Here is a 14,293-nt window from a genome sequence, read left to right as displayed (position 1 = left end):
GTATGAAAACAAAGAAAATTAGGAGGAATTCACATTTAGAGGTATAATGTGTATATTCCTGTTAGTTTTTTATTTATTTCTAAAGCTTGGTGTAATTTTTGCTATTTTAATTAAAAAAATTAGTATCTAATGAAATCTTTTTGTGTTGCATATTTAAGATTTGATGAGATTTTCTGGGTGTTTATGGTTAAGAAATTTTCTTCATTATTTACGTTAAATTTAACTAACATAAGTTACTCCCTCTAATGAAGTTATATTATGCATTGTCCCACAAATTCACTTGATATGAAATAGAGGGAGTATTACTCACTCTATCCCTTTTTACTTATCCAATTTTAACTGTTTACTTGTCATTTTTGACAAAGGAAAAGATAATATTTATATTTTATCTATTATACCCTCAATTTATTTAGAGAGTTAATATTTTTGAAAAATGTAGAACCTCTTTAATGACTAATGAATAAATTGATTTTGAAATTTTATCAATTATAGTGGTAAAATGGTAAACTCACTATGTCAATTATTATTTTCTTAATAGGTATGACAAGTTAAAAATGGACAAATAAATAGCGATGGAATGTAATATTTGAAGGAGACTAAAGTATAAACTTTTGGCAAATTCAAAGAACTAAAACTATTTAATGCATATTTAAGATATTATTTTAAATCTACTCAAACATAAAAGATTGATTTTGCCATTTTTTCTCCTTTTTTTCTACAAAATATATTCATTTAATTTGTATCTCAATTGACGGTCACTATAGCCTAGCTCATCCAATTTAATATCATATATACATGGCTCTTAGTGTTTGGTGAAAGAGAAAGGACAAGTGGATATATAGAGGGCGTAGGATCAATAATAATAGTTGTTTGACATTTAGGGGGATAACGCACACCTCAAAGATGCTTGGAGATTTACTAGTAGATCTTCACTTTGTCTATATTAGGCATTATTCTATTGGTAAAATCATCTAAAAAGAAATTCAAATTTATAAGTTTTAATTAATGGAAAAATTATGCAGAAAAGTAAATATATATTAGTTAATTAGCTAATATAGCTCTAGTTTAAATTAATTAAGGCTCGCAGTTTAATTTTAGCTTTAATTACGTTACTTGTCCTCTTTTATACATACACAAATACAAATTATATATACACACACACACACACACAATTATATGACATATATACAAATACAATTAGACTCTCTCCACTCTCTGACCTTTCCGCTCGCCTCTCTCTTCTCTCTCCCAATATCGCTCGCCTCTTTTCTCCCTCTCCTAATTTCTCTCGCCAGATATACAAATACATATGTATATCAATTATATATATACAATTATATGACATATATACATATATATAATTCACTTCTCTCCACTCTCTATCCTCTCTCACTCGCCTCTCTCCTCCCTCTCCCAATCTCGCTCGCCAGATATACAAATATATATGTATATTAGTTACATATATACAATTATTTGACAGATATACATATACAATTCAACAAATACACATATACAATTTGCATCTCTCCACTCTCGTTGGCCTCTCTCCTCCCTCTCCAAATCTCGCTTGCCACTCTCCTCCCTATCCATAATTAAATGATAGTAGAATTTTGTTTGATATTTTAGAATTTTAAGTTAAATTACTTAATGCTTATTATATACCAATAAGATTTTTGACAGCAACAACCAAGCCATTATATTGTAACAAATAAATAACATTTTATTAACTTGAAAAAAATATTTTTCAAATTATATAATAAAATATTGACTCTTTGCCTACCTTACCGTGAGATGGTTCTTTAACTTTAGTGAAATTCTATAAGTGGATATAGTGAGATAAGGTAAAATAACAACGTACTCACTATCAACTGAAATTCTATAAGTGTAGTTCGACGGAAGTTACCTCCAGAGAGAGTTCAGAGAAGGACTTTTGGCTCAACTGTAAGCAAATCAAAATAGTTATGAAAAGGAAAAATGATAATTAAAAAAATATAACAACTAATAAGAAAGAGAGATATTAAGTAAACAACGAAAAATTACAAACACTAGTATGTAAGCAAAAATAAACACACTCCGAAAAAGAGGTTACAAAATTAGCAAATCTATAAACTAAAAATAAAATCAGAATTGTTTTATGAGATTTAGTGACTTAGAAGATGAGAATATAAGTTCTTGTTGAATTCAAACAAGAGGTTACAAAATTAGCAAACCTATAAATTAAAAATAAAGATAGAACAATAAAAAGATGACTATCGTTCTATGCAATTTAGTGACTTAGCAGATGATAATATGAGTTCTTGATCATCTAAGAACATGATGAATAAGAAAGTTGTAACACAGAGAGAAGATTAGAAGTAGCGAATAGAATATCTTATTTCTATATTTCTTATTGTGTTAAATCTATGCTATATATATATATATATATATATATATATATATTTAGTTAGTTAGTTAGTTAGTTAACTGAATAGTAACTAACTTTAGAAAATTAACAACTTTAGACTAATTAGTTACTAACTTTTTTTTTATCAGATGTCCCTAAAGGGGCAATTAACTAACTACCCAACCAACTAATTTAGCTAATGACTTGTTTAGTCAATTACATATTTACTTCCTTATATATGTATCTAGTTAGATTTGAGATCACTAATGTTAATACTGATGACACATGGTGAATTAAATTTATCGAGCTTTTAAAAACATCTAACAACGAGTTAGAGAACTTATACACATTTGTCTTTCAAAGCAAGCAACATATAATTAAGACTTGATTGTGTAAATTTCCAAACAAAGAATCAATTTACTTCTAATTTGAAGAATAAACGAGATGCAATTTCTTTTTTATCAGATCTTCGAACGAGGTGAGGCAAAAGGGTGCTCATTGATTCTGGAAAACTGAGATTTGCTATAATATTCAAAGCTTCACTTATCTAATACTTTATATATCGTGGTTGATCACCGGTTAAAAGAGAAACCAAGCTCTAATCGAAACATTTTTCCGTACAAAATTGATAGCAAATTGTTAATTAGGCAACATTTTAAATGTATTTACACATAATTAGAAGGGTTACTTAATTTACATTCCATAGCAGCAAACTAAATACATTTTATAACATATTTTCCTTATTCTAATTAGAATGATTTTGTTTTAGCATCAAATTAGACATTATGATTATCTATTGTGATTCTTAAAAGACTTGCAATATGTGTAAAAATATTTTATACTTGTGATATTAAAAAATATTGTTATTATTATTAGTTAGTTAAGTACTTAAGTCTTAAGAATTGCCACATCACCTAAAAATATAGTTAAAATTTTTCTTTTTGAATCAGAAGCAAGACTCAGCATTATATTTGGACTTCTTTACACATTGGGCCTCAACAAACTAAATACTGTTGGTCCAGTTCTAGTGGCCCAATTCTGTTGTAAATACGTATACACAAATACAAGGGAAAACTACATAACCTTGCAAACATTACTACTATATATAGTTATAGTTTTAAAATAGGAAAAATTACCAAAATACACAACTTATTTTACCATATTCTTTGAAATTTCCTATTATTTGAAAAAATTACAAAAATCCTTACTCTTTCCTATTCTTTGATACATCACATATCATTTTACGCAATATATTGGTTGGATACATCACTATGCACGATGTATCGGGACATTGAGTGATGTATCCGAAACTGAGACGCGATGTATCGGGACGTTGATCAATGTATCTGAAATCGGGACGTGATGTATCAGGACGTTTTGGGATGTGTCTGGATTCCAACAAATTTAAGGAATTTTTGTAATTTGGAAAAGAGTAGAGAAAAGATGTAATTAGCTCTTAACACTGAGATTTGTGTAAAATTCCCTTTAAAATATTATCTAATATAACTATACTTAGAGTTTATAGCGAATCTAGCCTATGTTCTCCTCTCTCATCTTTCATCTCTCTCCCTCTCTCGTTCCTCTCCCTCTCTCCTATCTCGCTTCCCTTTCTCTGTCCCGCTTCTCTCTCCTTTTTCATAGGTAGCATCCTATCATTACCTTTCAAAATTGTATCCTACTATGGAACTTCATAGCAGATTTCACTTGATACAGTCTAATACTTCTCTCTCTCATGATTTCAAAGCAGACCATTGACACAGTCTGATATAGGTAACAATATTTTGATGTGATCGTATCTAACACATCTCTCTCACGATTTCATCTGATAGAATCTTCTTACTATACAACCTCCATATTGATACAACTTGTATTAATACAAATTGATACATATATGAGTTACATCATTCATATTGATACATATTGATACAACCTTTATTACACATATTTAAGATACGATCTCCCTAATTATCAAACAAAAGACTACTTACCATATATACACATTGATGAGAAGCTACATTTACCTCATCTATAAGCATTTCTACTCGTCCCTTTAAAAGTACGATTTTATTAAAAATGAATTATTTATATATTAGATATTTTTTTAGTATTAATATAAAATTAATAAATTCTATCGAGCTCGCAAATCGCACACCACAGTTATCACAAACTTATAGATTTAAAAGCCCATAAAAATTCATTTAACCAAATTCTCATTGCCAAAATTGGAAATTACTTCATGTTCTATGTATTGTGCCCACTTGCCCAATGGAATCAGATTCCCATGTGACTACGGTCTATGAATATGAAATACTAGATGAGTACAATATTCTGTTGAAAACGTTGTCTTCAAAATAATATTTACTACGTGCGATTCAAATATAATTGAATTTTTATAGAACTATCGAATAAAAAAAGAAGAGCACAATAGTATTACCATTTATGTGAGCAATTATCGTAACAAAGAATCCATAAATCTACTATAGACTTTAGTATAATGCTCAATTCTCTATTAATATCGATCAGTGATGTAGTTAGAAATTTCATGAAGGATGTCCAAACTTTGGATAATAAATGTCAATTTTTTTTTATGATTTAATGTACCAAAAAAAGAGATCAAACTAAGCTATATTTAACTAAATATAAGAACATTTTTAAAATTCAAAACTAACCTAAAGACGAAATAAACTATTATTGAAAACATAATTCAAAAAATAGGAAAATCACAAAAAAGTATCTATTGGGATTCAAACTGGTGACGCCCTACACAAATGTAAACTTATTTTGCACCTATATTAATGTAAAAATTACACGTTTTTTATTTAGTTATTGATTTTAAGCAGACCACAATAATAAAAAAAAATGTGAACGCTAGGAATTGAATTTGGGCACCGTGTAGTTTTGCAACCGCCGTAACCACTTTACTACAGGTTCGGTATCCAAAATAATATATGTAACAATATATAATAAGACTTTATTTATATATATAATGTAATTTTTTTGATGAAGGGTGTCCAACTGGACCAGGGGCGGCTCTAAAGGCTTGGCCAGTGAGGTCATTGTCTTAGGCCTCAAAAATTTAGAGGCCCCAAATTTATTTAAAGGAAAAATGGTCTGATATACCGCCTCAACTTTGTCATTTAGAGCTGATATACCCCTCGTTATGAAAGTGGCTCATATATACCCCTATTTATATACAAATGACTCACATATACCCTTTTCCTCTAACGGAAATGAAAAAAAATTAGTTTAATTTTTTTTAAAAAAATAAAATAAAATAATATATATATATATCATCCCATATGAGTATCTTTAATTCTCCTCAAACATATTTTTTTGACTTTTTTTTTGTTTCAATGACAAAAAAAATAGTTTTAAATTATAATATAGCCACAAAAATATAGTTTTAATTTTTTTCCTTACACTAAGGAATGAAAGAAAAAAAAAAGAATAACAAACTCAAATAATTATAATCAAAGAAGTAAAAAAATAAAAGATTAAAATATACCTTCAACTTTGCTAGAAGAATCATATATACCCCTAAATAATTTTAAAGAAAATTAAAAGTCAAAAATATAAAGTTAAAACTAATTTTTTCACTTCCGTTAAATGAAGGGTATATGTGAGCTCATTTTGTAACAGTAAGGGTATGTGTGAGTCGTTTGTATAACGGTAAGGGTATATATGAGAGACTTTCATAACAAGGGGCATATTAGCTCCAAATGACAAAGTGGAGGGGTATATCAGACCCTTTTCCCTAAAGTTTATACACTAACAAGAAAATTTATTTTCTACACAGTAGATTAATCATTTAAGACAAAAATAACAATTGTCACACACACAAAAAGAAAAGGAAGAAGAGTACAAAAAATAAAGTGATGAATTATCGATGTTAAGCTTCAAAACTCAAATTTAAACTTTAATTTGGCTATCATCACAAATAAGAAAAAGAAAAGAACATACATAACTTAATAGTTGAAGTTTTGAACATGGATAGTAACAAAAATATATACACCTTCTTATCAAATTTGTGATCAATTTATATGATATAATTCTTTTTAAATGATATAATTCATTCCATTAAGTAGCACTCATTGGTGAATATCTAAAACAATTTATAAAATTTTCATAAAATATATTAAAGGGAAAAGGGCCTGATATACCCCTCAACTTTGTCATTTGGAGCTAATATGCCCCTTGTTATGAAAGTCGCTCATATATACCCTTACCATTATACAAACGGCTCACATATACCCCTACAGTTACAAAATAAGCTCACATATACCCTTCATTTAACGGAAGTGAAAAAATTAGTTTTAAATTTATATTTTTGACTTTTAATTTTCTTAAAAATTATTTAGGGGTATATATGATTCTTCTAGCAAAGTTAAAGGTATATTTTAATCTTTTTCATACATAAGTTATTTTTTTACTTCTTTGATTATAATTATTTGAGTTTGTTATTCTTTTTTTTTTTTCTTTCATTCCTTAGTGTAAGGAAAAAAATTTAAAACTATTTTTTTTTCTATATTGTAATTTAATTTTTGTATTTGAAGAAAAAATTTTGGTCATCTATAATAAGTTTTACAAGAATATTAGTGAAACATAAAAAAATTTGACTATCAAAATAATAAATCTAAATTAGTCATTGAAACAAAAAAAAAGTCAAAAAAATATGTTTGAGGAGAATTAAATATACTCATATGGGATTTTATATATATATATATTTTATTTTTATTTTTTTAAAATTAAACTAATTTTTTTTCCTTTCCGTTAGAGGACAAGGGTATATGTGAGCCATTTGTATATAGATAGGGGTATATATGAGCCACTTTCATAACGAGGGTATATCAACTCTAAATGACAGAGTTGAGGGTTATATCAGACCCTTTTCCCTAAACTTTATAAAATAAATTTAAGGGCCTCTTAAAATGATTTTGCCTTAGGCCACAAGATCTGTTAAGCCGCCCCTGAACTGGATACCCTAATATCACCGTAGCTCCGCCCTTGATATCAAACCTATACTATCATTATTCTATTCCCCTCAATTAGTTTTACTGGACTCTCTTGGTTAGATTTGTATGAAAAAATTAGGAGGAATACATGTTTAGAGGTATAATTTAATGATATTTAAGGTTAAGATTTTTTAGTTATTATTTTCACTAAATTTAACGAACATAAATTGTTGTAAAAGTTTGTAAGAGATTAAAATTTAAACTTTTGACAAATTTAAAAAACTAAAACTATTCCGTACATATTTAAACGATTATTTTAAATAGGGAAAAGGGTCTAATATACCTCTCAACTTTGTCATTTAGAGCTGATATACCCCTCGTTATGAAAGTGGCACATATATACCCTTACTTATATACAAATGGCTCACATATACCCTTTTCCTCTAACGGAAATGAAAAAAATTAATTTTCGTTGAATTTTTTATTATTTAAAAAATATAAAATATAATCCCATATGAGTATATTTAATCCTACTCAAACATATTTTTTTTTTACTTTTTTTTGTTTCAATGACTAATTTAGATTTATTATTGTGATGGTCAAATTTATTTATGTTTCACTAATATTCTTGTAATACTTATTATAGATGACCAAATTTGTTTCTTCAAATACAAAAATTAAATTATAATATAGACAAAAAAAATAGTTTTAATATAGCCACAAAAAAATATAGTTTTAAATTTTTTTCTTTACACTAAGGAATGAAAGAAAAAATAAAATATGAATAAGAAACTCTAATAATTATAATAAAAAAAGTCAAAAAATAATTTATGTATGAAAAAGATTAAAATATACCTTGAATTTTGCTAGAAGAATCATATATACACCTAAATAATTTTTGAGAAAATTAAAAGTAAAAAATATAAATTCAAAACTAATTTTTTCACTCCGTTAAATGAAGGGTATATGTGAGCTCATTATGTAACAGTAGGGGCATATGTGAGCCGTTTGTATAACGGTAAGGGTATATATGAGCCACTTTCATAACAAGGGGCATATCAGCTCCAAATGACAAAGTTGAGGGGTATATCAGGCCCTTTTCCCTTTTAAATATATTCTTAAACATAAACATAAAAGACTGAGTTTGTCATTTTCTCTCCTTTGTTTCCTTACAAAATATATTTATTTCGTTTGTCCAATTTAATATATATATATATATATATATATATATATATATATATATATATATTTATATTACTATATATAATAAGTGGGAATATCTATTGAGGAACTGATGAAATGTACAACAACACCTTGAAAGTCTTCTCTTCATATAATCAGTTAATTAAGTAGTTAGTGTAGTTAGTTGATTAATTAGCAGCAGTGCAAGTTAGTTACGCAGCAGTGCAAGTTAGTTACGAATTAAAGTTAGTTAGAATCTTAGCTGGCATCTTAGCTCACTAATTGGTGAGTCTATATAAACTACCACTTGTACATATACAGTAAATGAAATATTCAGAAAGGTTTTCCACAAATATTTTCTCTGCTTGCTTTCTTCTTCAATCGATCAGTTTAACATGGTATCAGAGCCAATCTGAGCTCAATTTTTGTTGTGATCTACGAATTCATAATTGATGCCAACTTCATCCATGGCGGATGAACTCAATTCAGCAACAGATCCAGCAATTGGATCAGGATCAGGATCGGTACAGCTAATCGATTATCATCATCCTCTGTATCTGAGTGCGTCTGATGGACCAGGTTCATTGCCAGTGGGAATTCAGCTTGTCGGAATGGAGAACTACATGCTGTGGACTAGAGCAATGAAAAATGCACTCATAGGGAGAAACAAATTGGGATTCGTAGATGGATCGATCACTAGATCGACATATGGATCAGCATTAGGACATCTTTGGGATCGCTGTAATGCAATTGTGGTTTCGTGGTTGACCAGCAATGTTAGTCGAGATCTACTAAGTGGGATCCTTTTTCGTTCAGATGCCCATCTGATTTGGAAAGAGCATGAAGAGAGGTTTAATAAAATCAATGGTTCGAGGTTATATGCACTACACAAGGAGATTTTCACATTAACACATGGGACACATCCAGTCTCTGTTTTCTATTGCAAGCTTAAAGATCTATGGGATGAGTACGACTCGATGATGCCTCCTCCTGCGTGTAACTGTGAGAAGTCAAAGGAATACCTTGCTCAACTTCAATATCAGAGGCTACTTCAATTCATGATGGGGCTAAATGACAGTTACAATTAAGCTCGAAGCCAAATCCTCTTGAAATAAAAAATGTTGAGTGTTAACCAAGCATATGCTCTAATTGTGCAGGATGAAAGTCAAAAGTTGGCTGCTATCAGTACATCCAGTTCACATGAAGGAGGATCATCTGTTCTTTTCACTTTGAAGAGCTCAGGATTTAAGAAGAAGAACTGAAACTCAGTATGCAATTTTTGTCACGTGAAAGGGCATGTGAGGGAGGATTGCTTCAAGCTAATGAAGTGTGATCACTGTGGGAAAACAGGACACTTAATCGGAAAATGCTACCAATTGATAGGGTATCCAACTGATTACAAGGTTAAAGGAAGAAATGTTCAAGCTAATCATGTTAATGTTCAGCAGGAGGGACTGATGAATGTTCTTGAAGATGATCAGTACATGGAATTCAAAGAATATACTCTATGGAAGCAAATGAGGGATAAAGCTTCTACTTCTGGAACTAGTGGAGCTAGTGCTAATATGACAGGTAAGTGTTTCCCAGATTCACACACTAGTTGGATAGTAGACTCCGGTGCTTCTAATCATATTACTGGAAGTAAAGATCTATTATTACATGGTGATACAGTAGGTAGTGCAGGAAAGGTACAATTACCTACTGGAGAATTTGCTCAGATTAGTCACACTGGAAACTATCCATTATCAAGAGGTGATTCACTAAAAGATGTCATGTGTGTACCATCTTTTAAATTCAACCTTATGTCTGTTTTAAAGGTGACAAAAGACATGAATTGTTGTATTAAGTTTTATCCTGAACACTGTGTCTTTCAGGATCTTTGCATTGGGAAAGTGAAGGTGACTGGTAGGGAGCAAGATGGACTATACATACTGAACACAAGAAACAATGATCATTTTCTTACTGAGGGGAGGTCTATGACTGTATCTCGACCACTCCCTGATCTATGACATATGAGGCTGGGACATGTTTCCATGGCAGTTTTAAGGAAAATTCATGTATTTCATGAGACTAATTCTTTTCAATTACAACATTGTGATGTTTGTCCTCTCTCTAGACAAACTAGATTGCCTTTTCCTGTTAGTAGTAGTAGTTCTGCAACTGCTTTTCATTTGATTCATTTGGATGTATGGGGACCTTACCATATTGAAGCTCATGATGGTATGAAGTATTTTCTCACTTTAGTTGATGATTGTACTAGATGGACTTGGATTTTTTTACTTCGATTAAAATCTGATGTTTCTACTGTTATGAAAACCTTCATAAGCATGGTTGATACTCAGTTTGGGAAAAAGATCAAGTCTTTTAGATCAGATAATGGTTCAAAGTTTTTTAACCAGACTTGTTCTAACTTGTTCCAGCAAAATGGCATTATTCATCAAAGTTCATGCCCCTACACTCCTCAACAGAATGGTGTAGTGGAGAGAAAACATAAACATATTCTAGAAACTGCTAGAGCCATTAGATTTCAGTCATGTCTACCACTAAAATTCTGGGGTCATTGTATTGAAGTTGCAGTTTATATCATCAATAGAATTCCTTCCTCCGTATTGCAGAACAGGTCACCTTTTTAGGTGTTACATGGTCATGATCCTTCCCTAGCCCATATGAGGGTAATTGGATGCCTTTGCTATGCCTCTACTCTACCTAAGCAGGACAAATTTGCACCCGGAGCTGTCAAGTCAATTTTGTTAGGTTATGGTATTCATCAAAAAGGATACAAGCTGTATAATTTGAGCACTAAGTCCATCTTCATAAGTAGAGATGTAGTAGTTTATGAGGATAACTTTCATTTTGCACAACATACATCAACTGAGGATTCATCTATGTTTGGCTCTCCATCTCAGTTTCTTCCTCCATGTATTACTCCAATATGAGCACAGGCCCTACCTCTTACTGATCAACATATTGAACCAGAAGCTGTTGTTGAGGATGTATCTTTGTCACATGAAAATCATGAACCTGTTCCTTCCACTAGTTCAACTGATACTGCTGCTTCTATTGATGATGATGTTTCTCTTCATACCTCTCCTACAGCACAAATAAGGAAGTCCACCAGACATTCTAAACCTCCTACTTGGATGCAAGATTATGTGTGCAAGCCAGCAACTCATACCTACACTTATCCTCTTTCAGATGTTCTAAGGTACTCAAGTTTGAGTCCTACATATCAGGCTTATATTGCTAAGATGTCTACTGATAGTGAACCTACATCTTTCAAAGAGGCTGTTAAGGATCTTAAATGGATAGAGGCAATGCCGTCTGAAATTAAAGCATTGGAGAAGAATTCCACTTGTGCTGTTGTTGACCTCCCACCAGGCAAGAAGGCTATTGGTTGCAAATGGGTCTACAAGATCAAATATAAAGCTACTGGAGAAGTGGAAAGATTTAAAGCTAGGTTGGTTGCCAAAGGTTACAACCAGAAGGAAGGGCTTAATTATCAAGAAACTTTCTCACCAGTTGTGAAAATGGTGACAGTGAGAATAGTGATAGCTATTGCAGCTATGCAAAAATGGGATATTCATCAAATGGATGTCTATAATGCATTCTTACAGGGAGATTTAAATGAGGAAGTGTACATGGATTTGCCTTTAGGCTTTGCTGGAGACAAAGGGCATCAAGTTTGCAAGTTATCCAAGTCCTTATATGGCCTTAAACAAGCATCTCGACAGTGGAATATCAAGCTGACCACTGCCTTGACATGTTCAGTTTTTGTTCAAAGTCATCTGGACTATACTCTGTTTACTAAGAAGATTGACACACATATTGTCATCGTTTTGGTTTATGTTGATGATTTGTTAATAACTGGAAGTGATGGAGATTTAATTCAAGCAACTAAGGACCATTTGCAACTCAGTTTCAAGATCAAGGATCTAGGTGATTTGAAGTATTTCATTGGCATTGAATTTGCTAGGAGCAAAGAAGGGATTTTGATGCATCAGAAAAAGTATGATGTTGAACTCATCAGTGATTTAGGCTTCACTGGTGCCAAGCCATTTTCAGCACCATTGGAAGTAAATAAGAAACTCACTTCCCTTGAATTTGATCAACATATGCAGGATAGTACTGATCCTTTATTAAGTGATCCAGGTGCTTATCAGGCAGACTACTTTACTTGACAATCACTCGACCAGACATTGCCTTTGCAGTGCAATGTCTCAGTCAATATATGCATTCTCCTAAAGAATCTCACATGGTTGTAGCAGCAAGGGTGATCAGATATGTGAAACAGTCTCCTGGTCTTGGTGTTTTTATGTCAGCCCATGTATCTCTGTGCCTCACTGCCTATTGTGATGCTGATTGGGCTTCCTGTGTTAATACAAGAAAATCTGTCACTGGGTTCTTACTTAAGCTTGGGGATTCCCCTATCTCATGGAAGTCTAAGAAACAATCCACCATTTCTAGAAGCTCAGTTGAGGCCGAGTACAGAAGCCTAGCCTCCACTGTGGCTGAAGTGGTTTGGTTAACTGGTTTACTCACTGAGCTTGGTGTCCCTCTTACTGGTCCTGTGTCTATGTTTTGTGATAGTAAATCTGCTATACAAATTGCTCATAATCCTGTCTTTCACGAGCGTACTAAACATATCGATATTGATTGTCATTTCATTAGAGAGAAAGTGCAACTTGGTTTGGTAAAGCTGGTCCACGTCTCCACTACTGAACAACAAGCTGATATCTTCACCAAAGGTCTTGGTGTTCCTCAGCACACTTACTTGGTATCCAAGCTAGGAATGAAGAACATCTTCATAGCTCCTAGCTTGAGGGGGGGTGTTGAGGAACTGATGAAATGTACAACAACACCTTGAAAGTCTTCTCTTCATATAATCAGTTAATTAAGTAGTTAGTGTAGTTAGTTGATTAATTAGCAGCAGTGCAAGTTAGTTACGAATTAAAGTTAGTTAGAATCTTAGCTGGCATCTTAGCTCACTAATTGGTGAGTCTATATAAACTACCACTTGTACATACACAATGAATGAAATATACAGAAAAGTTTCCACAAATATTTTCTCTGCTTGCTTTCTTCTTCAATCGATCAGTTTAACAATAACTACTACTTAGCACATGACAAGTGTTGCATGATATGTGCTTAGATAGTGTTGTACATTCTTCTATGGTTGTACCTTTAAAATTTATATTATTGGACAATTTAACACCATTAATTACCTACTACTTTATTAGCCGAAAAGTTTAACCTCATTTGGGCCCATTTATTATTTATATGTTTTCAATTTTCAATATATGTTGTCTATCTAATTCTTTTTTTCAACCTTTTATTTTAAACTTCTTGAAATTTAATTACCTATTTATTACTCTCTATGCACTTTTAATTGTTATGATTTCCTTTTTAGAGTCAAACTATAAGAATTTTAACTAATATTTTACAATGTGTTTTTTCATCATATTCATAGGAAAAAAATTACAATTTATAGTACTTTTTGTATAGATTTTGCATATTTTAATTTTTTGTTTAAAATATCGAATTAATACAATCTGATTTAACTTTGAAAATTAGTCAAATGGACTTTCAAAAAGCGCAACATGACAAATATAAGTGGAGAGAGTATATTTTAGCTACAAAATATATTAGAGGTACAACTTTTTTAAAAAATTAAATTTTTATTGCGTTGACTCTTGAAATCTTATCATTGTCATATGAATTTGAACAAATTATATATTATTAAAATTTACATAAAAGATGCTATAAATCACAATAATTA

This window comes from Solanum stenotomum, chromosome 1 (genome assembly GCF_019186545.1).
Source record: "Solanum stenotomum isolate F172 chromosome 1, ASM1918654v1, whole genome shotgun sequence".
In the NCBI taxonomy this organism is placed as follows: Eukaryota; Viridiplantae; Streptophyta; class Magnoliopsida; order Solanales; family Solanaceae; genus Solanum; species Solanum stenotomum.
The sequence above is the reverse complement of the archived record's forward strand: the minus strand, read 5'-3'. Positions refer to the sequence as shown.